The 27,810-nt window shown below is 47.8% G+C and overlaps 1 protein-coding gene across 2 annotated transcripts in view; it reads right to left on the bottom strand.

The window, feature by feature from the left end:
* LOC147441295 (uncharacterized) overlaps window positions 1-27,810 on the bottom strand; it is a 94,298-nt gene that overhangs the window by 7,359 nt on the left and 59,129 nt on the right. The window lies entirely within an intron of this gene.

Genomic DNA, 27,810 nt, shown 5'->3' with positions numbered 1-27,810 from the left:
GAAAGTATCATACTGACATAGACACATAGATGCTGGTCATATAGTGGGGCAGCCCAAAGAGTGTACCTTGTAGCATATGTACCTCTGATGATACCAAAAGAGCTTGACTATCTACTATAACAGCAGTGAGATCTTTTACTATCTAGAAGAAATCTTGATGGAAGTGGCCAGCAACTAAAAAACATCCTTTTTTGCCATATTTTTGTTTCACTAGAGTCTCTAAAAATCACGTTGTGAGCATCGCGACACTCAAAACAAAATTTTCTTGTCGATATCCTCATCCACGGGCACACACACCTCGCCTTGCTTGAAAAGTAAACCACCTCTAATGGAAAACTTTTCCACTACCTTTCTCTCCATAGCCAACCAACGGGCATCCGGATTGCCATTGCTCTCCGGGCAACGTCCATTAAGAAAAAGATAGCAGTCACTCGAGATTTTTTCAATGAACGAAAGAACACTCACCTCCGAGATCCTACTAAGGGCCTTGGCCACTGCATTGGTAGCGCCGTTAGGATAGCGCATCTCAAAATCGAACTCTTGCATGAGTTCGGCCCACCTTGCCTTGCGATCGCAAAGGTCGGGCTGATCACAGAGATATTTCAATGAATGGTGGTCAGTCCATACCATGAAGCAGGCACAATAAAGGTAATGGCGCCAAATTTCTAAAGCATAGATGTGTTGCTAAAATGGCTATTTTCTTATTTTCAAAGTAATTTTTATTTAATGAAATTACGACTATTTATATTTGTGCACTTGAGAACTGTTAAGTTAGGAACTGTAGATCTACAAGAATTGAGAAAGCCAGTAAATTTAGCTTGTAAAACTAGGAATCTCACCTTGTAGAACCAGAAATTCAGCACTTAGATTATGGAGATATAAGACAGAGTAATTAGGAAAATTAGAGAGACTAACAAATAGAGATGGGATCGGGAGAAATAGAGAGGCGGAGTTCCTCCCCTACACGGTACCGGCCCTTGCATGGGCGACCCTTTCACTATTTGTTTTATTTATGTAAATTCAGCAGTACAAAGCTCGTGATAGGTATGGAACCCTCCTATTAGAGTAGGCACAGAGAGAGAGAGAGAGAGAGAGAGAGAGAGAGAGAGTACCAACAACACACCTTACAATTGGGTAAACCAACTCTTTAAACAGAGGTGTGTGTGTGTGTGTGTGTGTGTGTGTGTGTGTGTGCACGCGCGCGCACTTGCACGAAGATTTTGAGGATGCATGTAGGGCCTAGGAGGGTCGAGAACCTGAGAAAAAAGTTGTCATTCCTGTTCAGCAATTGATGGATCCTATTGCCCAGTACGCGTTAAATGTTGTTATATTTTGATATATACCTTCATAAGTTCAGAATGGTAAGAGGGAATAAAGCACTCATAAAACTATAAAAGCAAGGGACACAAGAAAAGAAAAGGGAAAAAAAACAAACTAAATCACTTTATTAGCTACAAAACAAAACTAGATAAAACTAAACAATATTAACTTAAAAATGTTTTTAGAAAAGGCATGCACAAAATAAGTTGACGCAGCTTACTTGGCTAAAACTTAAAACAAGCACTCAACTTCAAACAAAAAAGGATAAGACATCTTAAAAACTTAATCCTAAAAATCAAACTCACACAACAACTTCTAAAGGAACAAATTTGTAAGTCCTAATGTAAGTTGTTATACTTTTCTTTCCCTGGAAAAATGCCTACGGCATAGGCTGTGGGACAACGGGTGGATTTCATGCTGAAACGCTAGGCGGTTCGTGGGGTTTATTTTGGAGCTCGAGGATTTTACGAGGTTTTGTTGGCCAATAGTGAGGCCAGAGAGGGCCTGCTTGAAATGTCGTCGTTGTTCTTTAACATGCAAATGACCATGTATTGCCATGGGCTCTCACTAAGGACTATCAAAGTCTCATTCGACATAAATGCTTAGAATGGGTGGAGGTGGTGGACTTTCCTGTACATGGCGTCACTTTCTTCCGTTTTTGGCTACCCAGTTAGGAAAAGTGATTTGTCCTCCAAGGTTGGATGGGACTACTAATAGATTTTGCATCTTGTGGGATACAGATGTCCCTACACCAATAGGCATAATGATAAATTCAAGTGACCCATTAGTAGGGAAACGCCCTTTAAAGTTGAAATGGGGAAAATTTTCCAACTCTTGTTTTTTATGTGATAAGTTTGGTCACATGCAATCAGAATGTCCAGAACCCCAATTGTAGCTTCCTCCTTCGGCATTACCCCCTGCATAGCCTTCTCCACCCCCCAAAGTCCCCTCCGGAAGACACAGTGATGCTTCGAGTTCGCCAGCGCCCTCCTTTATGGATAAGGAGAAAGGGAAACAAGTGTTGATGCCCACTGCACCTCCTCCTACAATTTCAAAGAAAGGGAAAAAGAAAAGGAAAAAGAAAGAGAGATATGAAAGGGCAAAGACAAGAACACACTGAGGGATGCTTGGATCGTTCCCAAAAAGACGATTAAGGTTCGAGCTCCAGCCTCCTCTAAAATTATGTGCCCCCGTTGAAGACGGCATCTCAAATGAAGCCTGGGGAATGTTCTGATCTACCAACTAATTCCCTTTTTCCTTTCTTTCCTTGTGTCCTCGAACCTGTGGGTAGCGTCTTTCGCTTCTCCTGTCCATTGGCACGTCAGTGTCAACATTCGAATCCTAAGACGCACTGTCATCTGATTCCTCTTTCTCTGGAATCCTTTGATAAACTTGCATTTGATTCTCTTAGTTCGTCGGAACCCTCTGATTCTCTAAATGTGATGAGCTATCATCTGGTTCCCTTGATTCATTCTTTTCACTGGCAGACTCTTCCCTTTTTGAGGTGGATACTTTCCTGCACGTCGCACAAGTCAATGAGCCGGCATACATTGCTTAGTCATGTCCCATAAGTCTCTGGAGTCAGACTCCTGATTTAAAGCATAGTCTTGAATCTCTTTAGCAAAACACAGCAAAACCGCTCAATCTGGTCTTTCAAAGTAGTCTTCCGAAATGAAGATATTGGCAAACAAGTATCCCAAAATCTCCGGGAGTAGTCATCCAATGTATCTTTCTCAGTCATTTTCAAGTGATGCCAAGTCATGATGACATATTCATCTGTATCGTTCCTTTCAAGTACGATGCCACCTGTCGCTCCCTAGAATGTTCGGAGAACCGCTCTCCAGAGAAGGCAACATCAGACTGTTGTACAAACTCAAGGGCTTGATGGGTGCTCTGGTAGCCTGAAAAAAATGTATGAAACCTGACGGCCTGACTCCCTTCCTTGAACTCCTTGGTTTTCGTGTTGATCTGGTCATTGTCAAAAGAGGACGAGCTCTCCTCCTCTGAACTGCTAGGTGGCCTTCCATGCCTTCTAGACTTTTTTAAAAATCTGCTTCAAACAAAATCTTGTCTTATATGCTTAGAAATCGAAAAAGCTTCTTAGCACCCTCGAACACTTCAAATGCGTCTTCCCCGTGTGTCGTTGTAGGCAAACTCCACCAAGGGCAAATACTTTCCCATTTAGTCTTCTGATCCGAAGAAGAAGACTTCAACAAATTCAAAACCATTGAATTGGCTATTTCAAATTGCCAATCTGTCTGCGGCGGGTGGAACGAGGACAAGAACTGCAACCATGTGCCAATGTTCTCCCACATTGCCGTCCAAAACAGCTAGTAGACCGGGGATCTTTGTCCGAAACAATGGACTCAAACATGCCATATATTCGAACAGTTTTGCCAATGGATCGGGCTTAACTATCTTCTTTACTGCAGAGCAGTGAGCCTGCTTACTGAATTTGTTGATGACCGTCCAAAGGCCATCATGCCCACTGTAACAGACTTGGACACTCCAAGTCAAGAATCAATCACCACAGCACCAAATAACCACTTCAAAACAATTCACAGATCACAATAGATTTGCAATGGCCCGGGGGAGTTCCGTCCCTAGAGATATTGGTCCCAAAGACTAGCGCCCCTTTCGGTATTTCTTTATGTATTAAAATCAATGTCAGAGTACAAAGAGCGGTTAGGGTTTCACTCTCAGACTCTGCGTCCAAATGCTCTGAGAAGTGAGGCCCTCACCGTGAATATAAAGATTACAAGAGATGCCCAAAAGCAAAGCCCCAAAAACTTCCAATCAAAAGCAGTTTCTCTCTCTCTCTCTCAATGAGAGCAAAATAAAGCAATTATGTCTTTCTCTCTCTCTATCTTCCAAAGCGTGGAGCAAAAGCTGCAAATTGCATCGCTCATGCTGATGCTTTTCACTTCCGCAAATCCCGGAAATCCGTACCTGCTGCCACGTGGCATTTCCCGCCTGATTAGGGTTTCCAGCCAACAGTTAGGGTTAGGGTTTCTAGAAATTAGGGTTTCTGAAAATTAGTGTTTCTGACATAAATTAGGGTTTGCAAGATTTTTAGGGTTTTTGGCAGAAATTTGGGTTTCTACTGTCGGTAGCCACGTCATCACTTTGTGACATACCCCCCTCTTGAAAGCATTGTAATCGACTGTGATTAAGCCTGCAAAACCGACAGAAGCCATAAACCGTCTTAGCAGACACTGACTGTTAGTACCTACGTACTAGGAACACACATCTAGCACATGTACCAAATCGACAGTCACATCACACGATATCACAGGACATCACATGACATTCAACATTCATTCGGATCTTAGACCATGATTTACTGGCAATGTAGCTAGCAATCGCATCTAGGTCCAATCGGGACCTCATCGATGTCCAATTGACTAACCCCTATTGCAACCATGTCTATTCGAGATCAATCAGACCAAAATGCTGCAGTCATTTCGTCTATCAATTCCTGCACTTAAGAGAAGTCAAGAACAAATCAGTATCATAATCAAGAATTCCATTTTATTAAAGCCATACAGCAGAATACTGTCAGCTTTCAGTATCCCTGAAGCTCAAAGAGACATCAGTGACTCTAGTATCTAAATCAAGGCATCTGTTGACAAAGGAGCGGAGTGACTCCCATCTTGTGTATCCCACTGCACCAGATCTCCGGCCTAGCTGAATTATGGGTGCCATTTGGAGTAGACTAAGCTAAACCAAAAGCATCGAGGTAAAGTTTCACAATCTGAGGAGTATCTGCTAGGTCCTACTCCTCCATCCACTTCGCATCCAATGCAGGATAGTACTTGAACTTAACCAAGAACCGCCTTCAGACTTTACCTTTAGTCTTCATATCCTTATGTGCCAAAATCTGTTCAGGAACAAGGATCTCCTCGTTTTCTTCCACTTCGGGTTGCTCATCAGGCTCCCCATCATCAGGCACATCACCCTTAAAAGGTTTCAAAAGACTCACATGGAAGTATCAGGCAGTTTCAATCGGAAGGAGACATCATTTATGTTTTCAGTGATCTGGAAAGGTCCGTAGCATCGCATACTTAGCTTTGGAAAAAGCCTCTCCTTTCCCTTTTTCTTTCGTAGGCGTGCCTTCTCAAAACGTAAGAGCACCCAATCATCCTCCTTCAATTTCAAGTCGCGACGATGGGGATTCGCTGTCTTTTTCTGTCGTTCTTGAGACTTCTGCAAAGTCTCGAGAACCTTAGCAAAAGCCGTATCCAAATCTCGCGTATAATCATCCGCTTCAAAGACCTTATCTTTCATGCTTAGAAAGGGTGGAAGCTTCGCAGCACCTTCAACGATCTCAAATGGCGCCTTCCCTGTCGAAGAGTGTAGCCTGTTATTGTAGGCAAATTCCACCAAAGGTAAGTACTTTTCCCATTGAGTCTTCTGATCAGAGATATAAGACTTCAATAAATCTAGAACCGCTGAATTTGCAATCTCAGATTGCCCATCAGTCTGAGGATGGAATGACGACGATAACTGCACCCGCGTGCTAATGTTCTCCCAAATTGCCTTCCAAAACAAACTCGTAAATCTGGGGTCTCTCTCGGAGACAATCGTCTCAGGCATGCCATGTAATTTGAAGATCTGGGCCACAAACAGTCTCGCTAAATGATCCGGCTTGACTGTTTTCTTCACTGGAATGAAATGAGAATGTTTGCTAAATCTGTCAATAACAGTCCAGATACCATCGTGACCACTCTGTGTTCTCGGGAGATCAAAAATGAAGTCCATCGCTATACTTCCCAGGGGCAAGTGGGTATGGGTAAAGGCTGTAACAATCCCTGTGCCTTATGCCTGTCAAACTTGACCTTCTGGCATACTAAGCAGCTGCGCACAAACTCTTCCACATCCTTTTTGAGTCTCAACCAAAAGAGGATCTCTCTACCCCCTTCATGGTGGTAGCAATGCCACGATGACCCATAAAAGGTGGACAGTGGCATTCAGTCATAACCTTTTCCCTCAATGGCTGTGTAACGCACAACATGGTTTCTCTCATCAAGTAGCCTTCCCGAATGGAGTATCCTGCTACTGTCTCCCTATTCCGTATCCGCGTGAAAATATTTGCAAAATCTGTATATGTGGTATACTCATCGACCATATCCTCGAAGCTACTATGATGTATCCCAGAAATAGCCAAAACCAACGGCTTCCGAGACAAAGCATCTGCCACCACATTCTTCTGTCCCTGCACATGGACAATCAGGAAGTGAAACTGTGACAAGATGTTCGCCCACCGCATCTGCTTTTCCGAAAGCTGCTTCTGTGACAAGAAGTAGCGCAAACTCTAATGGTCTTTAAAGACAGTAAATCCGCTCCGAGTAGGTAATGTCGCCACTGAGTAAGAGCATGGATAACCGCCAAAAGCTTTCTCATAAATCAGTGTTGTCATCTCCGGCCTAGAGAACAATCGGCTCTCGTAAGCAATGACATGGCCTTCTTGCATCAAGACCGCACCCAGACTACGACCACAAGCATCACAATATACTTGAATGACTTCTACAAATCCGGGAAAGTCAAAACTGGTCCCGTAGTGAATTTCTCTTTCAATGTCTGAAAGGCAGTCACCTCTGTGGATCCCCACGAGAAAGGGACTCCTTTCTATGTCAAGATATGCAAAGGGGAAGCAACATCTGCAAACTTTCGTATGAACCGCCTGTAGTACGAACACAGTCCCAAGAAGCTTCTAACTTCATGGACATTCTTCAAATTGGGCCAATCACGTATAGTCTCTATCTTGGCCGGATCCATTTGCACTCCTGCTGCTGAGACAATGTGTCCCAAAAAGTGTATCTCTGGTAGGAAAAAATTCACTTTTCTTTGCATTAATCACTAACTTGTGATCTCGTAATGCCTGAAAGACCTGAAGCAGATGATCTTTGTGTTCTGCCTCATTCTTGGAGAAAACAATGATGTCGTCAAAGAAAGTGCCAACAAATAGCCTGTACTCTCGAAAAATCATGTCCATCATCCGGTTAAATGTCGCAGGAGCATTGGTTAGGCCAAAAGGCATCACCAAAAACTCAAATAACCCAAAAGTAGTCCGAAAGGCTCTCTTGTAGACGTCTCTCGACGCGATTCGGACCTGATGATATCCACTCATCAGGTCAATCCTGCTAAAGCACGAGGATCCCTGTCACCTGTCAAGTATATCATCGACCCTAGGAATCGGAAATCTGTTCTTGATGGTGATTTTGTTGAGAGCTCTGTAATCGATGCACATTCTCCAGGATCCGTCTTTCTTCAAAACCAACAACACTGGAGAGCAATACGGTGAAGTACTAGGCTAGACAAGACCCTTTTCCAAGAGGTCTTTCACTTGGTTCATAATCTCTTCATTCTGTGCTCGGCTCACACGGTAAGGTGGCCGGTTTGGTGGTGTGCTTCCAGGTATCAGATCAATGGTATGATCTTCAGGACGAGCAGGTGGTAACTCGCCTGGTAGGCCCTCTGAGAAGCAATCGGCATGAGAGTGGAGAAAATCTTGGCGTTCTTTATCAAGTTTAGACATATTTGTTCTATCCTTATCGCTCAATTCTTTCAAAAAGATCTAGTAAACAAACAGACTGGATTTCATTAATTTTAAAATGGACGAAGCCGATACAATAGGGACAGACTCGCCCTTCAGTTTAATACCAAGTACAATTGTTCTGCCCTTCTCTATAGTCAAAGTCGCTTTTCTCACCCGATAATCGACCACGGCGTTGTTCTTGTGGTACAAGGGAATCCCTAAGAGAACATCACAACCCTCCAAAGGCATTATGAACAAGTCCTCATGCCCCAAATACCCCTGACAATGCAACCGAAGTTTGCCAATGACAAGTGTAATGGCTACGTCCTTGATCTTAATGCCTTAAGAGTTAGATGGCTACGGATATCCCATAATTCCCGATTATGGGCCATCCAAAGGACTTTTGTATGAATTGAGGTCTTCTATGAGAGGCTCAAACTTTAGAAACATTCAAGTTACTAGAGATAAAAGTGGCTCTGACCTTGAAAATGCGATAGCTTTTCAAAAGACTTTCATGAAGCATATCATTGAGAAGTTGAAGGAGAGATTTGAGGATACTTCTATTTTGAGCCATTTTCAACTTTTGTCCCCTTGTTGTTATCCTCCTACAAAAGATTTTCGAAAGGATCTTAAAAATTTTGGGGGCGATGCAATTGAGGAGATTATAAAGTTTTATGGACAAACCAAAAATTTGAAAGGGGGGATATTTGTTGAGCGTTTAGTTGATTCATTTTTGTTGAGAAAGGAACTTCAAGTCGAGTGCCGCTAGAACTGCCTCCGCAAGTGGTCCCATCCGATCGGGAGTGATCTTGAGCCGCGCCAATTCCGGTGAAATGAAGTTGGCCTTGGCTCCTCCATCAAAGAAGATTAAGGTCTCTTGATCTTTCGCTCTGCCCCAAGCTCGACAAAGTTCTGTACTCTCGTCCATGGTGTGTTGATCAGTACCCACACAATTTGGAACCAGTCCTGTTTTCATCTGCCTTTTCGTCCACGTTCCTCGGCTGCTCTCAAACTCTCAGGCCTGTCGTCGTCCTTATCATTCTGTTCTTTCTGTGCCTTTTTAGGGCAGTTTGCGGAGATGTGTCCATGTTCCCCGCATCCAAAGCACTTCCCCTCCTTGATGAATCGATCTTGCTCCTGAGGAGTAAGCTTGGGTCGTGCATCCTTTTTCTCTGGGTTGCTCTTTCTCTTTCTACTTTCATTCCCAAAAGTCTGTTCGACTCGTCGTGTCGTGGCCTCATCTGTGGGGTAGGTCAGATTGCCAGAGTGAATGGCAAAGCCCCGCTTCGCATGACTCATCAACTCTTGAATAGAAGCTGACTTCTGCTCCAAGCAGTGATCTCGGATCTCTGTAGGTAGACCCAAGGTGAACCACTCAATCTGTTCTCTGAACGAGATCTTCTTGAATGAAGAGGCGGGTAGAAAAGAGCTCCAGAATCTTTCACAGTAAGCATTGATTGTATCTTTCTTGGTCATCCGAAGATGGTTCGAAGCAGCTCGTATATCTCGTTCATACTCTTGCGTCAACCAAGAAGAAATAAAAAGCTTCTTAAATTTCAGCCATTTAACTGGCGCAGCCTTGTTTAGAAGAAGAGTGGACCACCCAGTACGAGCATTCCCCTTAAAGTAAGAGGCAGCTCTCCGAATCTTGGAGTGGTTTGAGTAGCGTCCTCCCGCGAAAGCGATGTCAAACTGCTGTATAAAAGACAAAGCCTTCGAAGCATCTGAGTATCCTGAAAAAGTATCAAATTTGATTGAGTGGCACCTTCCTTAAACTCTCGGACTTTCTTGCTTTTATCTTTGAGAAAGTCATACTGGTTGGCTTTGTAAAAATTCTTCTTGTTTGCATAAAAGTTTCCGTCATTGGAATCTGAGCTGTCTGTAGCCGAGTCCTCAGTAGAACTGTCAGTCTCTGGGCGAGATTTAGCCTTCTTTGCCTTTTTCTTGCCCTTTCCGAAGCTTTGTTTCTTGCTTCGCTTTTTACCTTTTCTATCTTCTTCGCTCGAATCTGAAGAGCTAGAAGAACTGTCAGAAGAAGAAGAAGAAGAAGAAGAACTGGGTACTCCTTCAAATCGAACACGCGTCTTCTGTTTCTTTGCCTTGTCAAATGTCGACTGACGACCCAAATATCCCGGGAAGTCAGTGCCTTTCTTCTGCTTTTTGCCGTGCTTTTTGGCTTTCTTTTGCGCGTCAAAAAGCTGAGCAATCCATGCATCAACCACCTCTTGTAATTCCTTCTCGGAATACTCAGGGGTGGTGTAGTGGTTTTCAGCCACTGTGCATGCACTTCCTGGAAAGAAGTCTCACTCATATATTTGCCAATTTCAGATCCTTCGCAAAACTGAGCATCATCTTTGTTGCATCGCCGATCAATTGACGACGCTTCATCTCTCTTTGCTCCGCCTGAGTAGGCCGAGGCGGGCCACTCTCTCTGCCGGAATCTTCGTTGTGATCCCTGCTCGCATCTCCAGATGCAGAGGGAGTCGACTGATCCTTGCGTGAAGCGGGCATCTCCAGATGCAGAGGGAGTCGATTGATCCTTGCGTGAAGCCATAGGTGCCGCGGAAAAAAAATTGGGGATCGGATTTCCCGTAGAAGAGAAATCGGCCGTGCTCTGATACCACTGTAACAGACTTGGACACTCCAAGTCAAGAATCAATCACCAAAGCACCAAATAACCACTTCAAAACAATTCACAGATCACAATAGATTTGCACTGGCGCGGCGGAGTTCCGTGCCTAGAGATATTGGCCCCAAAGACTGGCGCCCCTTTCGGTATTTCTTTATGTATTAAAATCAATGTCAGAGTACAAAGACCGGTTAGGGTTTCACTCTCAGACTCTGTGTCCAAATGCTCTGAGAAGTGAGGCCTCACCGCGAATATAAAGATTACAAGGGATGCCCAAAAGCAAAGCCCCAAAAGCTTTCAGTCAAAAGCAGTTTCTCTCTCTCTCTCTCTCTCTCTCTCTCTCTCTCTCTCTCTCTCTCTCTCTCTCTCTCTCTCTCTCTCTCTCTCTCTCTCTCTCTCTCTCTCTCTCTCTCTCTCTCTCTCTCTCTCTCTCCCCAGGATGATTCGCAGATTATTATGATCTCCAGGATGATTCGCAGCAAGCCATCAGTTCCACACGACATTATTAGAGCTGAGCTGGCTGCACCACCGATGTTGGTAGAGGCACTCTTTCAGACTGTTTGCCTTCTTCGCAGATTCAAAGATATGGATCCAGATAGGATCTCTCATAGAGCCTTCATTGCATCTAGAGAGATGGCACAGGCAGGGGACACTAGCTCATGGTATGCCCAGACAAGAGATTGGCTAGCTCAGCACGGTTTTGATATTGATAGACTACCACCACTCCAGTATGACACCCAGGCCCCGATCTATACCCTCTCACGCTCTGAGCGGAATAGGGTCATCAGACAGGAGATATGGCATACATATATTCAGAGGACATGGTGCAGGCCCACAGACACCCTACCTCCTAAAATGCTATATTACTATGAGCATTTTCTGAGGTTCTCAGAGCAGGGATTCATTGAGATTCCATCATACATGCAAGAGTACATGCCACACCGACTTCAGGTCAACATTGGCCAGCTACGAGTGTCATCACATCAGCTAGAGATTGAGAGTGGCAGAGCCAGAGGCATACCACGAGAGGAGCGTACATGCCGGATTTGCCAGACGGAGGTGGAGAGTGAGGAGCATTTTGTCATGAGATGCCCAGCATATACAGAGCTGAGAGAGAGATATGGCATTGGAGACTCATTACAGCAGCATATGATAGGCCGAGAGCAGAGGAGGTTTGGCCAGTTCCTGGTTGCGGCTTTAGAGGTTCGAGAGCAGTTGTTACAGCCACGCCAGAGTCAGGATAGCAGGACACAGACTACCATCACACAGTTTTTCCGACGAGCAGGACCAGACCCCCCCCCACACTACCTACACAGAGTAGAGGGCTTACCCTTCTGCAGGCAGAGTCTCAGAGGGCACGTCGGAGACCGAGGCTCCCAGGATACAGGACACATGGGTGTCACCAGAGGGAGATCTCGAGGATACTAACCTTACACCATCAGTATCTAGAGCAGAGTCATGTACCAGCACCAGGAGATCCAGCATTCCAGAGATACCTGAGCAGGCCACCACCGATGTACCACATTCTCTACCCTACATATGTTGCTTGTTTTTAGATACCCTCCCTATCATCTCATGGTGGTATCACCTTGCAGCCCCTAGTTGAGCCTGATGATGCGTGAGCACACCTCGACATGAGGACCCACACTATACATTGTACACCACATGCACCACCCTACCACACCCTCTTGCATAGTATAGGCTCATTTCAGTTTGTACCCTTTTTTTATTTTCCGATGCCTAGAGCATCAACACATGTATATGATATTGTCTCATAGGTCGAGTTCGGCCTTTCGAAGACGTTAATAAAGCTTTCTTTTCTTTCTTCTTTCTCCATGAGAGCAAAATAAAGCAATTATGCCTTTCTCTCTCTCTATCTTCCAAAGCGTGGAGCAAAAGCTACAAATTGCGTCGCTCATGCTGATGCTTTTCACTTCCACAAATCCCGGAAATCCGTACCTGCTGCCACGTGGCATTTCCCGCCTGATTAGGGTTTCCAGCCAACAGCTAGGGTTAGGGTTTCCAAAAATTAGGGTTTCTGCTGCTGTCGGTAGCCATGTCGTCACTTTGTGACACCCACTCTAGGTCTTCGGGAGATCAATTAAAATCCATTGCAATACTTTCCCAAGGGTGGGTGGGAATGGGTAAAGGCTGTAGTAATCGCTGTGCCTTAGGCCTGTCAAACTTGACCTTCTGGCATACTAAACAACTGCGAACAAAGTCGTCCACATCCTTCTTGAGTCTCGGCCAAAAGAAATAATGCTCCACACCTCTCAAAGTGGTGTCGATGCTGCGGTGACCCGTAAAAGGTGGACAAATGGCACTCAGTCAAAAACCTTTTCCCTCAACGGTTGTGTGACGCACAACATCGTTTTCTTCATCAAGTAGCCATCCCGTATGGAATATCCTATTACTACCTCCCCATTTTGTATTCAAGTGAATACATCAGAAAAATCCGGATCGGTGGCGTACTGATCAACTATATCCTCGAAGCTTCTATGATGAATCACGGAAATAGCCAAGACTAGGGGCTTCCAAGACAATGCATCTGCCACCAAGTTTTTTCTATCCCTGCACATGGACAATCTGGAAGTAAAACTGTGACAAGATGTTAGCCCACCGCATCTCCTTTTCCGAAAGCTGCTTCTGTGACAAGAAGTAGCGTAAACTCTGATGATCAGTAAAGACCATGAAATCGGCTCCGAGTAGGTAATGTCACCATTGAGTAAGAGCATGGATCACTACCAATAGCTCTTTCTCATAAATCTGTGCTGTCAATTCTGGCCTTGAAAACAATCGCTTTCATAGGCAATCACATGGCCTTCTTCCATTAAGACCGTTCCCAGACTACCACCACAGGCATCACAATATACTTATACTTCGAATGACTTTTGCAAGTCTGACAAAGCCAACACTGGTCCAGTAGTCAGTTTTTCTTTAAGTGTCGTAAAGGCAGTCACCTCTGTCGGTTCCCACGAGAAAGGGACTCCTTTCTAAGTCAATGTGCAAAGGGGAAGCTACCTCTGCAAACTTCCGAATGAACCTCCGGTAGTAAGAACACAAGGCCAAAAGCTTCTAACTTCATGAACATTCTTCAAGTCAGGCCAATAGCGGATAGTGTCACTTTTGGCCAGATCCATCTGTACACTTTCTGTTGAGGCGATGTATCCAAAAAATGTATCTTAGGCAAGAAAACTCGTTCTTTTTCAAATTTATAAGCAATTTATGCTTCCTCAGTGTTTGGAAAACCCACAAATGATCGGTATTCTATAAAAATCCAAAAAAGTCATCCTGAAAGCTGTCTTGTAGACGTCTCCAGATCTCATAATGTGGCCACTAGAATTATGAAGTCTGTCGAGTATATCATCATCGATCCTCGTAATGTAAAATCTGTTCTGGATCATTCTTTCTTTATCTAGGCCTCAGCTAACTCTATAAGGTGGCATGTTCGGTGGTGTACCACCACGAATCAATCATGTGATCTTCACGCCGTAAAGGAGGTAACTCGCTTTGTACGCCTTCAGAGAAACATTCAACCTCTATTGCAGAAAATTTTGTCGTTCCTTTTCGAGGTCAAACATATTCGACCTTCAATCATCATTCAATTCTCTCAAGAAAAGTCGAGTAAAGAAACTGAATTACATCAAGTACAATCTCTTTGCCCTTCATTTGTCAAAGTCGCTTTCTTAGCCCGATAGTCAACCACGGCCTTGCTCTTGTGGTACCAAGGGATTCCTCGGAGGACATCACACCCTTCCAAAGGCATGATATAGCAGTCCTCGTGCCCTAAACACCCCTGACATTGCAAACGAAGTTTGCCAATGATCGGTGTAATGGCAACATCCCGTCCAGGTGCGGGTAGAACTGCTCCGCCTTTGGCCTCAGCCTGTCGGGCGTAATTCCAAGTCGAGCCGTCGATTCAAGAGAAAAGAAGTTGGCTTGGCTCCTCGATCAAAGAAAATGAGGGCTTCCTGATCTTTCACTTTGCCCCAAGTGCGGCAAAGTTTTGTACTTTCATTCATCTGATTCAAGTCGGGCCCCACGCAATGTGGTACCAATTCTGCTTTCATCTTTCCTTTTCTTCTGCACTCGACTGCTGCTCTAAAACTCTCAAGTTTATCTTCTGGTGGTCCTTTGGTTCATCGACGTTTCAAGAGTTCTTGTCCATATCGTTCTGCGAGTACAATTTTTGCTTTTCTGCACTCTTGTCCTTTCAACATTCCTCCCTACCTGAGAGGAGAAGCAATGGCCACACGCCATCTCAAGTAAATCGTATCAATCGGGTAATCCTTTAGGTGTTTCGTCAATCTCGGGTTCCTGGAGTACTTAATCAATCTGTTCACACATATGCCAATCAGCAGTTGACGTTTGTACTCCTTTCTAGCAAACTTGTCCATCGAAAAAAAAATTGCCCAAATCTTCATTCCTTTCTTCAGTTCCCGCGCCGGATTTTCAACTTTTTTTGCCTTTCCACTAAGAGGTGTCATCTCTTTCAAATTCTTCACGAGAACCCATGTGTAATCTGGGATTCTTTATGGCTTTATATCCTGTAAGACAGAGCGATGAGGACGGGAGCACGCCCGATGCACGATGTATGAAGGGTGAAAGTGGCTAATAAGTCCGGGGTCGAGCCATGAAGATTCTTTCGCAAAAACTGTGCACGCTGCAAAAAGAATCGGATCCTCCGTAGAAGAAGAATCTTTCTGTACTCTAAGACCACTAACCGGCTTGGACACTCCAAGTCAAGATTCTACCACGACACAGCAAAGATTCACTTCAAATTAATTCACAAATCACAAGAGAGTCGACACGGCCCGGCGTAGTTCCGTGCCAAGAGATATTGGCCCCAAAGACTGGCGCCCCTTACCCCCCCCCCTCCTGCTCCAGTTCCACAGTCGACTCAGGAGACTTGTCCCTCGCCGGCGGCTAGGAGATCTCTTGGCAGCACCTTTGCCACGAGTCGCCTAGCAAAAGAGGGCCAGCCCTTCTTGCGGCCCCCTCTGCAGATTCAGACATCTTCCCTTGCAGCTATCCGTCGTGGTCTGACGAGCATTGACCTCCGACGCCGCTGGGATTTCTTCGACTACGGGTTCACTCGCTTTCTCGGCGATTCCGCAGCAGACCACGAGGCAGCCTGCTTCAGGGTCCATGCTTTGTTCCTCGCTGCTAGGGGAACAGAGGCCTTGGACTCGGCAGTTGGTTTCTCCTTCCCCCTCTGTGGTAGGACCGAGACAGAGTGGTCCCTCGACTCAGTGGTGGGATGGTTGCATACACAGATTCTCGAGTTCTCTCACCACATGGGAGAACTTAGAGTTACAAATTTACTGCAGACGTTGTGGCCACTGGCCAAGTTTGCGGTGACACCCCCAGACTCAGCAGGATGTAGGCACATTGTGGTGTACTTTTTTGCTGATACGCAGTGTTTGCCTTGCTATGTATACATTCATGAGGACTCCTGGACCGAGGAGGTTGCTTTACGCATGGCTCGCTCTGCTTGGGCTTGGACTAGGCACTCACTACAGTCTCGCCTATCTAGAGGACGCTCGGATGCGGATTACTCCCCATCCAAGCCAGTCTCGAAGATAGCCCGTCTTGCTGCTGCGGCAGCATCTGTTCTCTCTCGCTCCCCATGAGGATCGTCTCGTGGAACGTGCAGGGACTAGGTGGGCCCCAGTTTCAGCGACAGCAGGGCCGATTGCGTCAGGAGCTTCAGCGTTGCCTTGTGGGAGGAGAGATTGATCTCCTTATGCTACAGGAGCACCATCTGTCTGAGAGCCGCATTCGGCGATGTGGTCAGATTTTGCGTGGACGATATGATACCTTTTGGTCAGCTGCTTTTGGACCTGGAGGCATCTAGGGTGGGGTATGTATGACTATTGCGGACTCATTGCAGCAAGCCATTGTGGGCAAAGGGATTATTGTGCCAGGCAGGGCTCAGTGGATTACTATGCAGGTTCAGGGTGGCCTTGTGGGCTTCCTAAAAATCTATGCGCCCAATGTGGCGAGTGCTCGTGCAGAGTTTTGGTCACAGATTGTTGAGTCTTTGCCACAGGCTGACCATTGGTGTGTAGGGGGGGGACTTCAACATGTTGGAGGACCCTTCTGACAGGATTGGAGGCAGCCATGCTACTGTGCATGGAGTCGAGTTAGCAGCTTGGGAGAGGTTGTGTATGACTTTGAGGGTCTCGGATACATGGCAGCACTCTGGCTTTGTGAGGCCTCCAGAGAGTCTTGCCTTCTCTAGGTCGGACCGTAGAGTGGGTGGAGTGAATCTATCGCGGATAGATCGCTTCTACACTAGTGACCACTTCAGTGACTTGGGGGGATCAGTGGGCATCCACGCAGGGACATCCTTCTCGAACCATGCACCAGTGATCCTCACAGTGCCAGACAGGCAGAGGAGTGGGAGCACGATGCTTCGCATCCCAGAGCGGGTCTTGTTGGACTCAGCACTTAGAGAGAGGGTAGAGGCTCTTTGGACAGAGGGCATGGACAGCCAGGCTCTACCTGCAGACAGAGTGGCCTTAGGCCTAGCTCAGCTTAGCCACTTTTTTCTCCAAGAGTCTCTGGCTCGACGGGCTGCAGCAAGAGAGGAGGAGCAGCGTCTCAGACGAGGCATTGCTTCACTACAAAGGATGCAGGAGCAGCATCCAGACAGTCCATGGTTGGAGGAGCAGTTACAGCAGGCTCGACAGAAGCTTGCTTGCATAGAGGAGAGGCGTCATGAGTTTGCCTTTCACCGGCAAGCATCTCAGTGGACTCAGGTGGGTGACAGAGTGACAAGTGTTTTTTTTGAGACAGTGGGACCTCAGCACTCGCATGCCAGGGTCAATCGGTTGAGGAGACCCGATGGGTCAGTTGTTTGTGAGCCAAAGGATATGCGTGCAGTGCTACTGACTTTTACCGTGAGTTACTGTCGGCTGAGCCCCAGTCAGAGCGACAGGATGCATGCAGAGAGCAGGTTTGGGCACAGATGCCTTGTCTTGTGACTGAGGAGATGCGCCAGAGACTAGAGATGCCTCTTCAACTTGAGGAGCTGCACACGGCTCTTAGGGCCCTACCTCGTGGTAGCTGTCCAGGTGAGGATGGGTTGACTCCCAGTTTCTTCTTGGAGTACTGGGACCTGCTTGGCCTAGATCTTTGTAGTGCCTTTCAGTACATTCTGCACACAGGAGTGATGCCAGATAGCATGAGTGAGGGCTTGATTTACCTCATTCCAAAGGAGGGTGGCTCCTTGGATGAGATTCGACAGTGGCGCCCCATCACCATCCTCAACTCAGCCTACAAAATTCTTGCCAAGGCTCTGAGTTTGAGGATTCAGCCACTTTTGGAGAGCCATATACATGGGACTCAGACAGGTTTTGTCAAGGAACGCAGTATCCTTGACAACATCTTCACTTTCTGGGAGGCTTCTGCCCTGGCACGGCTCCTTCGGGAGGACCTTGTGATTCTTCTTCTCGATTTTGAGAAGGCATACGACAGAGTTGACTGGGACTTTCTAGAGGGCACTCTACACAGGATGGGTTTCTCAGATGCTTGGATCAGAGGGGTGTCAGCTTTGTACAGACAGGCTCACAGTCAGGTGCTTTTGGCAGGAGGTAGAGGTGAGCGCTTCATGCTCACACGATCTGTCAGACAGGGTTGCCCTCCTGCCCCCTTTCTCTTTCTGTTCTATGCGGAGGCGATGAGCAGATTTTTGGTGTCACGGCAGGTTGGTCTGAGGGGCTTAGCACTCCCTAAACGGGGAGATGAGCTTCTGGACGCTGAGTTTGCCGACGACTCAGCCTTGTACTTAGAGGGCCAGGAGGCCAATCTACACAGATGTGAGCAGGCTTTGGAGACCTTCTGCTGTGCATCGGGCGCACTGATCAACTGGAGAAAGACAGTGGCTTTCTCGGTTGGCAGTGCTCCTGTGCCAGATTGGATGCCAGGAGAGGGTTTCAAGTGGATTCCTCCAGGGACTGCAGTTCGGTACTTGGGTTGTCAGGTTGGTTTGGACTTGTGCCCCGAGCAGCAGATTGCTCCTCTTCTCTTGTCCATCAGGAGAAAGCTGTTACATTGGAGCTCAGCACGACTTTCGTTGGCTGGTAGAGTAGTAGTTGCCAACCAGGTGTTGTTGGCGACTATGTGGTACATCACTTCTTGCTAGATCTTCTCGAGTTCTTGTATCAGCCAGGTAGAGAGGCTGATTAGGAACTTCCTTTGGTCAGGTCGTGACACTCGGATTGCCCGAGCCAAGGTGGCTTGGTCGGTCATCACACTTCCTTGTTCTCAGGGAGGGCTTGGGATCATTGATCCAGCACAGCAGAGCAGAGCCCTTCTTGGGAAGTTCGTCGTCAGAGGACTTCTTCCAGGCGAGGAGCCCTGGAAGGAGTTCTTGCTACAGAGGCTTCGTGCTAGGGTGCCTCAGTCAGGAGGCCCTTGGCAACCTTCGACCAGATGGATCTTTACAGAGTTGCGCCAAGTTGGTTTGAGCAGAAGACTGGAGGGCCGATTCGCTGTGAGTCTGCTTTGATCTTGGAAGCTCTTACGGCGTGGCCTAGAGCAAAGACAGCCGACGTGCACGGAGGAGCGCCTACGGCAGCCCCTCGTCTGGAACCCCATGGTTAGCACTCAGAGAGGCCACTTGGTTGGGAGTCGGCCTCATGTTTCTTGGGGTCCCATGGCAGCAAGTCCAGCGCGTTCTCTAGGTGACTGGCTTGAGTTCACAGGTTTGTCTGAGGAGGTGCAGGGTGTCCAGCTACAGGGCATGAGAGGGGTGCAGAGCATGTGTCAGGACATCTAAGAGTCAGTTCCAGCTGAGTGGCTCATGCCTCTCGAGCCAGTAGCACCCCGGTGGATGGGAGCCTTCACACGACTGGAGGTTCTCATTTTAGTCAGGGCCTGCTCAGAGACTGTCCCAGCCCTGTTCTTCGAGCTTCAGGGTGGGGGACGATTATAGCGAGTTGCAGTAGAGGCCCCGCAGGTAGCAGAGTGCTGTTTCCAGAGGATCCGAGTTGTGGGCATCTGTGGGAGGACTTGCGTCATAGACCCTGACCCAGCAGCTCTTGAGACTAGACACTGGAGGCTATGGGCTTGGGAGTGTTGTCCACTGGCACGAGTACAGTGGGATCCTGGTGAGTGGCTATGGAGGGACCCTTTCTCTTCTACAGACCGCCCAGGAGTCCCCTTCTTTCAGTACACTGTTCGGCCTGGACGTCATATACTTGCCGCACAGAGAGAGGCCCGCCCCGCTGTAGCACATCATTGGCAGGAGGAGGGCCTCACAGTTGAGTTCTTGGCAGCCTTTTGGCAGAGGCTGTGGGACTCCAGACAGCCAAGGCGCGTCACTTTGTTCCAGTGGCTGGTTGCACACACAGCCACAGCAGTAGGGAGCTGGCTTGTGCATAGTGGTCTCTCGGCCGCATGTGCAGCCTGTGACCAGTTGGTGGAGAGTCAGCGTCACTGTCTTTGGGACTGTCCCTCGGCCCAGCAGGTGTGGCTACGAGTTCTTCGGCTGATGCCTGCCCTCTCCACAGCTCGACAGTACACTTGGGGGGCAGCGACTCGGTCCACCCTCACGGGCCCGGCACTTCAGTTTGAGCTATCTTCCACCAGCAGGATGATAGTGATGCAAGGGAGGCGACCTACACTCCAGCCTGCTACAGAGCTTACTCCACAGGAGTGGTGCAGTGAGAGAGAGGAGTGTTGGGAGCTCATCAGTGGCCTAGCTCTCTGGTTCATCGGGCGGGCCCGCTGTTTCCGCATCTTTGAGGCTCACCCTATGCCACCAGCAGAGACTGTTCGTGACTTTTGGCTAGAGCTGATCCATACTCTCAGAGGACAGCTTGAGGGACTACAAGGCAGCTCCGACCGCATGCGGGAGCGCCGCGAGGCTTTCCTTCGACTCTGGCGCCCTGGGCCTTTCTACACCATAGTCCAGGGGGTGCCCAGATGGCACTACTGTCCACCTGTGTGGCTCTTCCCTCCTCCCATCTCTTGATTTAGCCTCATTGTATATATGCTGTTTTTTCATTGGGAGAGTCTCCCCATCATGCTTGTTGTAGCCCTCTCTTGCAGAGGTGGATGTAGCCCTATGAGCAGTTTTCAGTAACTAATAGAAGGATCTTTTTCTCGGAAAAAAAAAAAAAGTAAATTTCTTTTAATCTTCTCTTAAAGGTGTGTGTGCAAGGGCACGTTCACACACACTCTCGGTGTAGAGCGAAGTGCCGGCTTTCGTGATTGCAAAGTTTTGGCAACTCACAATTGATACAAAAGAGGAAAGAGAGAGCAAGAGAGAGAGCTTCAAAACTCTCTTGGTCGCGGCGAAACGAGCGACGGCACATGCACTCTCAGCGCGCGCGTGCATGGGTACCACGTGTGAGCGTCAACGAGTGAGTCCGGGCATGGGTACCGCGCGTGAGCATCAACGAGTAAGCCCAGGCATCGAATCAGCTCTCCTTCGCAACAGCGCAGCTTCAACGTTTTTTCTCAGCATCAGCGATCGCTTCCGTCCAGTGGCGGCAGACGGCATCGACCAGGTCTTTTTTTTTTTGGCATTGTTTGACAGCTCGGCATCAGCTCGGCGCATCGGTTTCGACACCGATTTAGGTAGCTACAGCACTAGCGCTTCCGTCTGCCAGCAGCAGAAGGCTGCATCGAGCACTTTCCTGGCCTCGAGCGCAAGCAGTTGGGCTCTCCTCCGGCATCGCCTCGCCATCGGCTTTCTTTCCTCGACCATTCCGGAGCAGATTTGCTCTGACGGACATTCCCCGGCACCACAGCTTCCCGACCTCGACACAGCAAGAGACAGACGAGCGAGAGCGGCATTGGCTCTCCTCTAGCCCGCATCCGGAGCGGCACTGCTAGGCAACGTCTCCTTGGCGCCCCCCTCCCCCTCTACGTCATTTGGGCTTCGACGGATCCCCAGCTTTCAGCTTCAATAGCACACACCAACACATAGTGGCTCTGACGGACCATTCCGGAACAGTTTTCCCCGCGAGTTGGGCTCTCGGACGGCGATTTCGACCAAAGGCAGCTAGTTCATCGTGCTTTGTGTTGGGTTTCTGATCGATGTGCTTTCCGATCGACGAGGTAGTGCGTCAGTTTCCAAGGGGTTTGCTCATAGTTTGCGCATTGTGCTCATGTATTGTCACGATTGTGACTATGTTACAGTATTACATCTACTCCTAGTTGCAGATACGCAAAGTGCCATGCCAAGGAGAACCCTTACGCTTGGATGGTCACGACCCTTCGCTCAAGAGACATGCCTCTTCGCCAAAAGCCACACTCCTTCGACGACTGGTCACACCCCTTCGCTCTAACGTTGCGACTCTTCGTCCAATGGTTGCAGCTCTTCGCCGAAAGGATTTGTCTTTATGTCTAAAGTTGCGTCTCTTCACCATGAGACGTGTCTTTTCATTTGTGTCTTTTCGTCTCCTATATAAGAAGTCGATTGTACTCAGTTTTCAGGCATTCGTTCAATCAATCAAACACACATTCAGTCTATTGAGTCTCAGTTTGATCTTAAGTATGAAGTTTTAAGTCTTAATTATAGGACTAGCACCACTAATCCTCACAATGGTATCAGAGCAAAAAACTTTTCCCGGGACCCGAAGGTTGTGAGCCTCTCACCCTCGCCGCAACCCTCTCCGGAGTTGTATGGAAGCAAAAGAAAGATAGAATTCAACTTCTTCGTCGCTGGTATGAGGTGACTGATTTAATTCTACGCATATAAAAGCAACATAAACAGAACGGGACAGCACTTCTCCTGCGAATCTTTTCCCAAGGCGATGTGCCCCTTCGCAGCTGATTGCTGAATTTAGCGCGAGCTGATTTGGTGGGCTGAATTGTATCTCTCTCTTGCTCGTACCCCTTCAGCCAGCCACTTCTTCAAGTCTGGAGTTTTTTTTTACCCCAAGCATCAGCAACGCTCAATTTAATTAAACATCCTAAAGCTTTTATGCCTAGTGGCTGGCCACACTTGGCTGGACTTCCCCAATTTTTTAAAACCCATGTGAACTCACTCACTTGATCAATTAAAACCCCCAAATAAAATAACTTAACCAAAAAAAAAAAAAAAAAACCCACCAGATCAAAATAAACTCCAGCATTCAGCAACGTCACCCTCTCTTCCACTCTCCCGCACAAGCCTTGTGTGCACTTTGCGCGCGCGAGACTTTTTGCCATCATAGCCGGCGGCGACTTCCATATTCCGGTCCCATTTCTCTGGTATGTAGACGGGATTCCAAACACTGTTCTCCCAGAAAAACCCCTTGCATCCAAAGTGGTCATAATTCCCGAATTATCAGAGCCGGATGTAATAATTATTCCCAATTCCCCAACTCCAGAGCGCAAACTTATTCCAAAAGGATTTTTCGCTCTCGGAGCACCCGTCCCGGAACCTGTTCCCGACCCCGAGAACCTGGACCTGTTCGTTATTCCCTTTGAGGCGTAACCATGCCGAATTCTCAGGACGGAGGTGGTCAATCTGACGATGCTCTTACTCTCATCAAGGAGCAGATGGCCACACTTTCCACAAGCCTGGCATCACTTCACAGTCGTTGGGATCAGATGCAGACGCAAAACACTTCTCGAAGTCATCCTACTACTTCTCGGACTACACATGCAGCATCTTCCACACCTTCTTCCAAAGCTTCAGTGGACGAACCAAAACAAACCAACTGAGGAGGTAAACAATCGCGAACTTCAATTACTTTATAAGATTTTTAATGTTGCACAGAAGAAGAAGCTTGATGTTAAACTGCCGGAACCGTATAATGATTGCCTCGACAAGCACGTGCTGGACCAATGGCTATTCAAAATGGAGGTCTACTTGTCCAACACACAGATTTAATCGAAAGTAAAAAAGTTGCACTTGCTAGTTCTCTGCTCAAGGACACATCATTTCTTTGGTGGCAAAGACAGGTTGCTGATGGTAAACACACACCTTCTTGGGATAAATTCCGACGTCCTATTCGCAAGGCGTTCGAACCTGCCAATGCATGCCCGGTCCTCTCTTCGTTGCCTGAGCCAAACAGGTTTCTTGGTCGCGTACATCGCAGAGTTCCAAAGGCTAACTCTGGAGAGATAGACTCTTTAGCCTCTCTAATAAACTTCATAGCTTTATCGACCGACTCGAACCCAATCTGAAGGACGATGTGCATAAATACAATCCTACCACCTTGGATGCCGCAGTGGCCTATGTGGAGCGTCTTGGCAATAATCGACGCCCTACACGGAATTTTCTCCCTGGTGATAGATCTTCAAATAGTGCTCGCTTTTCACAGTGCAATCACAGAGACAAATATAGCCAAAGTCAGCAACATCAGTCTCAGTTCAGACAGCAAGCCACAGAGCCTTATTCAACTTCAAGGTTCTATTCTCAAGATCAACAATCTCAGAGCAGGTCTTCTTCAAATGCTCCACTTCATCATGGTAGAGGACGTGATTTTTCTCAAGATCGACGTTCTAATACTCAGCAAGGCTCTTCGTCAAATGCATCTTCGACTTCAAAGAAGGAAGGTTTGTGTACAATTTGCGGTGGTGACCATAGATGGTATCAATGTCAAAAGAAACCAAATCCGTCTAATTTGAATAGAAATTCCAACACGGAAACATCATCGAATGCTGAACAACCAACTTCTACTAAGGATAAAGGAAAATCTGTGATCAATACAATTCGTGTCTCAAAGGACACGAATTCTTGGCAAAGTACAATGTTTGAGAGTCCTCTCTCTGCTCAATGCTCCCAAGCCAATCTGAAAGAGAATGAGGCCCTGGCACTCCTTATAAAGGCTCTTGGCCTACCAAAGGCAGTCCGGCAGGACATGCCACGTCATCACTTTCTGACAGTTCCCCTAGCGTATTCTATTTTTCAGCCATTGGCCTTGCAGATCCAAGAACCTACAACAAGCTCAATGTTCGGGAAAAATGTGTCTCAGCTTTATATCGTGCCGTTTTCAATTTCAAAAATGCCACTTGGGAAAAAGAGGAAAAGGAGAAATTCAGTCTCAAAATAGAGAAAGATAGTGTAAAAGCTTGGCAAATAAATCTAATTTTTGAAAATTTCCTCTTGCCAAATTTAAGAAAAAGAATTTTATACGTTTGGAAAAATGATTTTTCCCAAACAATGAACAAGATCCCATGAGCAAGGTTGCATCCGTACGGAACCATACCATATAGTACAACCGTACGGTACAGTACCGTACGTACCGTATGGTGTTGTACGGTCATAAGAGAAAAATTGGAAGAAAAATAGCGTGCATCTTGGCGGACGATTATCACGAGCCCTTCTGTGTCGTCTACAGAGCAAATCGAAGAGTGTGCCAAGGGTTTCTTCAACTTACGATTTCCAGAGAGCAAGTTTCTAGAGAGAGCTTCACAGACAGTCACACAGAGGCTTCTATCTGAGACTTTCTTGCGTAGAGAGGTAACCTCCACTCTCCCGTATGCTCCTTGCACTCTTTTTTCCTACGTTGCACGTCTCTTCGCGACCCCCCTCCCTCTCTAAGAATTTTTCCTCCTCTCGCATTCCTCATGTATTTGCACTCTTCGCAAGAATCATCATGCCGCGCAAGACCAACCCCAACTGGTCGCTCCACACTAATGTGTTGAGCATAATCACGACCGCTTCCCAGCAAGGTTCCGGCACACGCTTATGGCAATGCAAGTATTGCGGGGACCAATACACTAGTACCATAACGCGAGTCAAGAAGCACTTGATCGGCAAGTGCACTGATCATATTGGAGCATGTGACAAAATACCACAGCCTTTTGAGGGAGCCGCTCATTGAGGAGTATTTTCCGGGTGGTGCACCTATTGTGTGATGTGTGTCCTAACATGCAGGATACTTTACACGATGCTTTTGTTGGAGAGATGGAGAGTCTAGGTACGCAGACATAGGTGGGAGAAGGTTCGGCAACCACGCAATCCCCTACTAGCACAAAGAGGGCACATGTTGGCGACCAAGATGATGACCTCTTGCCACGTGATAGAGGTACATCTGAGACACCAAAGGATACCACTTTGCCTAGTCGCATCTCTTCGCAGTCTTGGGTCAAAGAGCGTCAGAGGGTGGTAGACATGGAGATAAGTCGCACGCTTATTGAGTGCAACATATCTTTCAATGTTTTGCGCACATATCAGTGGAAAAGAATGGTAAAAGCGATTACACATATGGGGCCTACTGAGACATGGACCGGTCTTGGTTACACCAAGATGCGGACCACCATGTTAGCCAAGCAAAAGGCCTTAATTGAAAAGGCACTTACCCCTCTGAAAGCAGGACGGAGGGAGTTCGTATGCACCATTATCTCAGATGGGTGGGCCGACATTCGCAAACGGCACATAATTAATATTCTTGTGTCCTTTTGTTTGGGCACTTATTTCTTGCGTGTTGTGGATGTAAGGAAAGCAAGGGAGAAGATCACAGCTGAGTTTATATTTGGTCACATCAAAGCAGCAATAGAGGGGGTTGGCAAGGAGAATGTTGTGCAGGTGGTGACAGATAATACAGCTAATTGCAAGGAAATGGGAATGGTGTTTGAGGAAAAGTTTCCCGGCATAGTGTGGACTCCATGTGCTGCACATTCTTTTGGATTTGCATATGGAGGATATTGGGAAACTTTCATGGGTGCAACCCGTAGTTGCAAATGCTACAAAGGTCACCATGTTCTTCCGCAAAAAGCATGAGGCTCTTGTTATCTTCCACAGCCATAGCACTTTGGATATGGTACGACCTTCCAAAACCAAGTTTGCGTCATTTACTTGGTTTTGCAGAGGCTCAACTTCTTATTGGAATCATCAGCAACAAAAGCAGTAACATGAAGCTTCCAAAGGATCTCATCTTAAAACGAAATCAACCATATCAAGGTGGGCTTGCTTAGTGACACATATATCTGATCCTAGTCAAGTACTCGGTCGTGAACCAAATAAGACATTTTTTGAGATCGCTCGCTCGCTGCTGCTGCCGATCCCCCCCCTCGCAACTGCACTCCCCTAGCGCCCCCCCGCCCCCCGGTCGCCTGCTCCTCTTGCGCGTGCCCTCAGCCCCCACTGCCCACTACGCTGCCCTGCCCCTGGCCGCCCGCCCTCAGCCCCCGCTGCCCACTGCGCTGCCCCTGCCCGCCCGCCCTAGGCCCTCGCAGCCCGCTGCCCCCCTTTTCGCTGCCCTCTCCCTCGCCACGCTGCGCTCCCTGTCCCGCCCTCCCCCACCTGTCTTCACTCACTGAAACCCCTCCCCTCCCCCCCCCCCCAACCCCCCCGTCCGTGGCTCATTTCGTTCTACCTTTTCTCACGCCGTGGTTCTTCTGTCGATTGGCTTTGGCAGTGCTGGTTCTTCGACAGTGCTTGCCGGGGTCCCTTTGCAAAAAAAATTCTTTACCCACTCTTTCTCCGCCACAGCAGTAGACACAGATGGAGGCTCAAGCTCCGCCACAGAAGGACTCCACTGAAGCCCCTTCGCCCGACCCCACTGAGCCCACCATTCGACTTGCTCTATCACCGACAGAGCAGCAAGCCTAGCCGCAGAGGTAGAGCGCCTACAGGCGACTTCTGTCATCTGCAAGATTCTCGGTACCATACCGAGCAGAGGAGAGCTGCGTAATCTTCTCCACGCCCGCCTTCTCGCAGAGGTGGGCAAGATCTTGGACGTTCAGATCCTCGGACGAGGCTACTACCGGATCGAGTTCGAGACCCCGAGATGGCGTCCAAGGTCATCGCCATGAGTCCATTGACCATCCGAGCAGCTAGAGCCCACTTTCGACAGTGGAGACATGGTTTTGACCCTGCTTCAAATGTTCTGTTAGAGGAGACAGACATCCCCATCTCCGTCAGCTTTCCTGGTTTACGGAGGGAGTACCTACCACTTTTGTCCAGGATAGGCTCAACGATTGGGTCTGTCCTGGAGACACCTCGCACGGCAGCCTCAGTAGCTGCCAAGACGGCCGGCATTCCCTCAGTTCGCGTTCTGGTTAGGGACACTCACACTCTCCCAAAGGTCATTCTTCTACCTCGGGTGAGTGGAGGTTGGTTTAGACAGAGCGTCGAGTATTCGGGCCTCCCGAACCAGTGCTTCATTTGTTGACAGATGGGCCATCTTGCGAAGGCCTGTCCACGGAGGAGGCCTCGACCTACACCACAGACTCAGCCCCACCCTGCAAGGGCTGGCCAGCCAGCAGCCAACACAGGCAGAGACACAGAGCACTCATGCAAAGCCACCCTCCGAGCCTAGGGTTCCAACGGAGGAGGGATGGCACCAGATTCGTGGTTGACTACGGCAGGGGCCACAGCGACAGCCTGGCACTCAGAGTGGTCCTCAGGCGACTGCCCAACAGCAGTGGG

This window comes from Adiantum capillus-veneris, chromosome 15, assembly GCF_014529385.1.
Source record: "Adiantum capillus-veneris isolate H3 chromosome 15, ASM1452938v2, whole genome shotgun sequence".
NCBI classification, from domain to species: domain Eukaryota; kingdom Viridiplantae; phylum Streptophyta; class Polypodiopsida; order Polypodiales; family Pteridaceae; genus Adiantum; species Adiantum capillus-veneris.
This window is presented reverse-complemented; position numbering and strand designations above follow the sequence as displayed.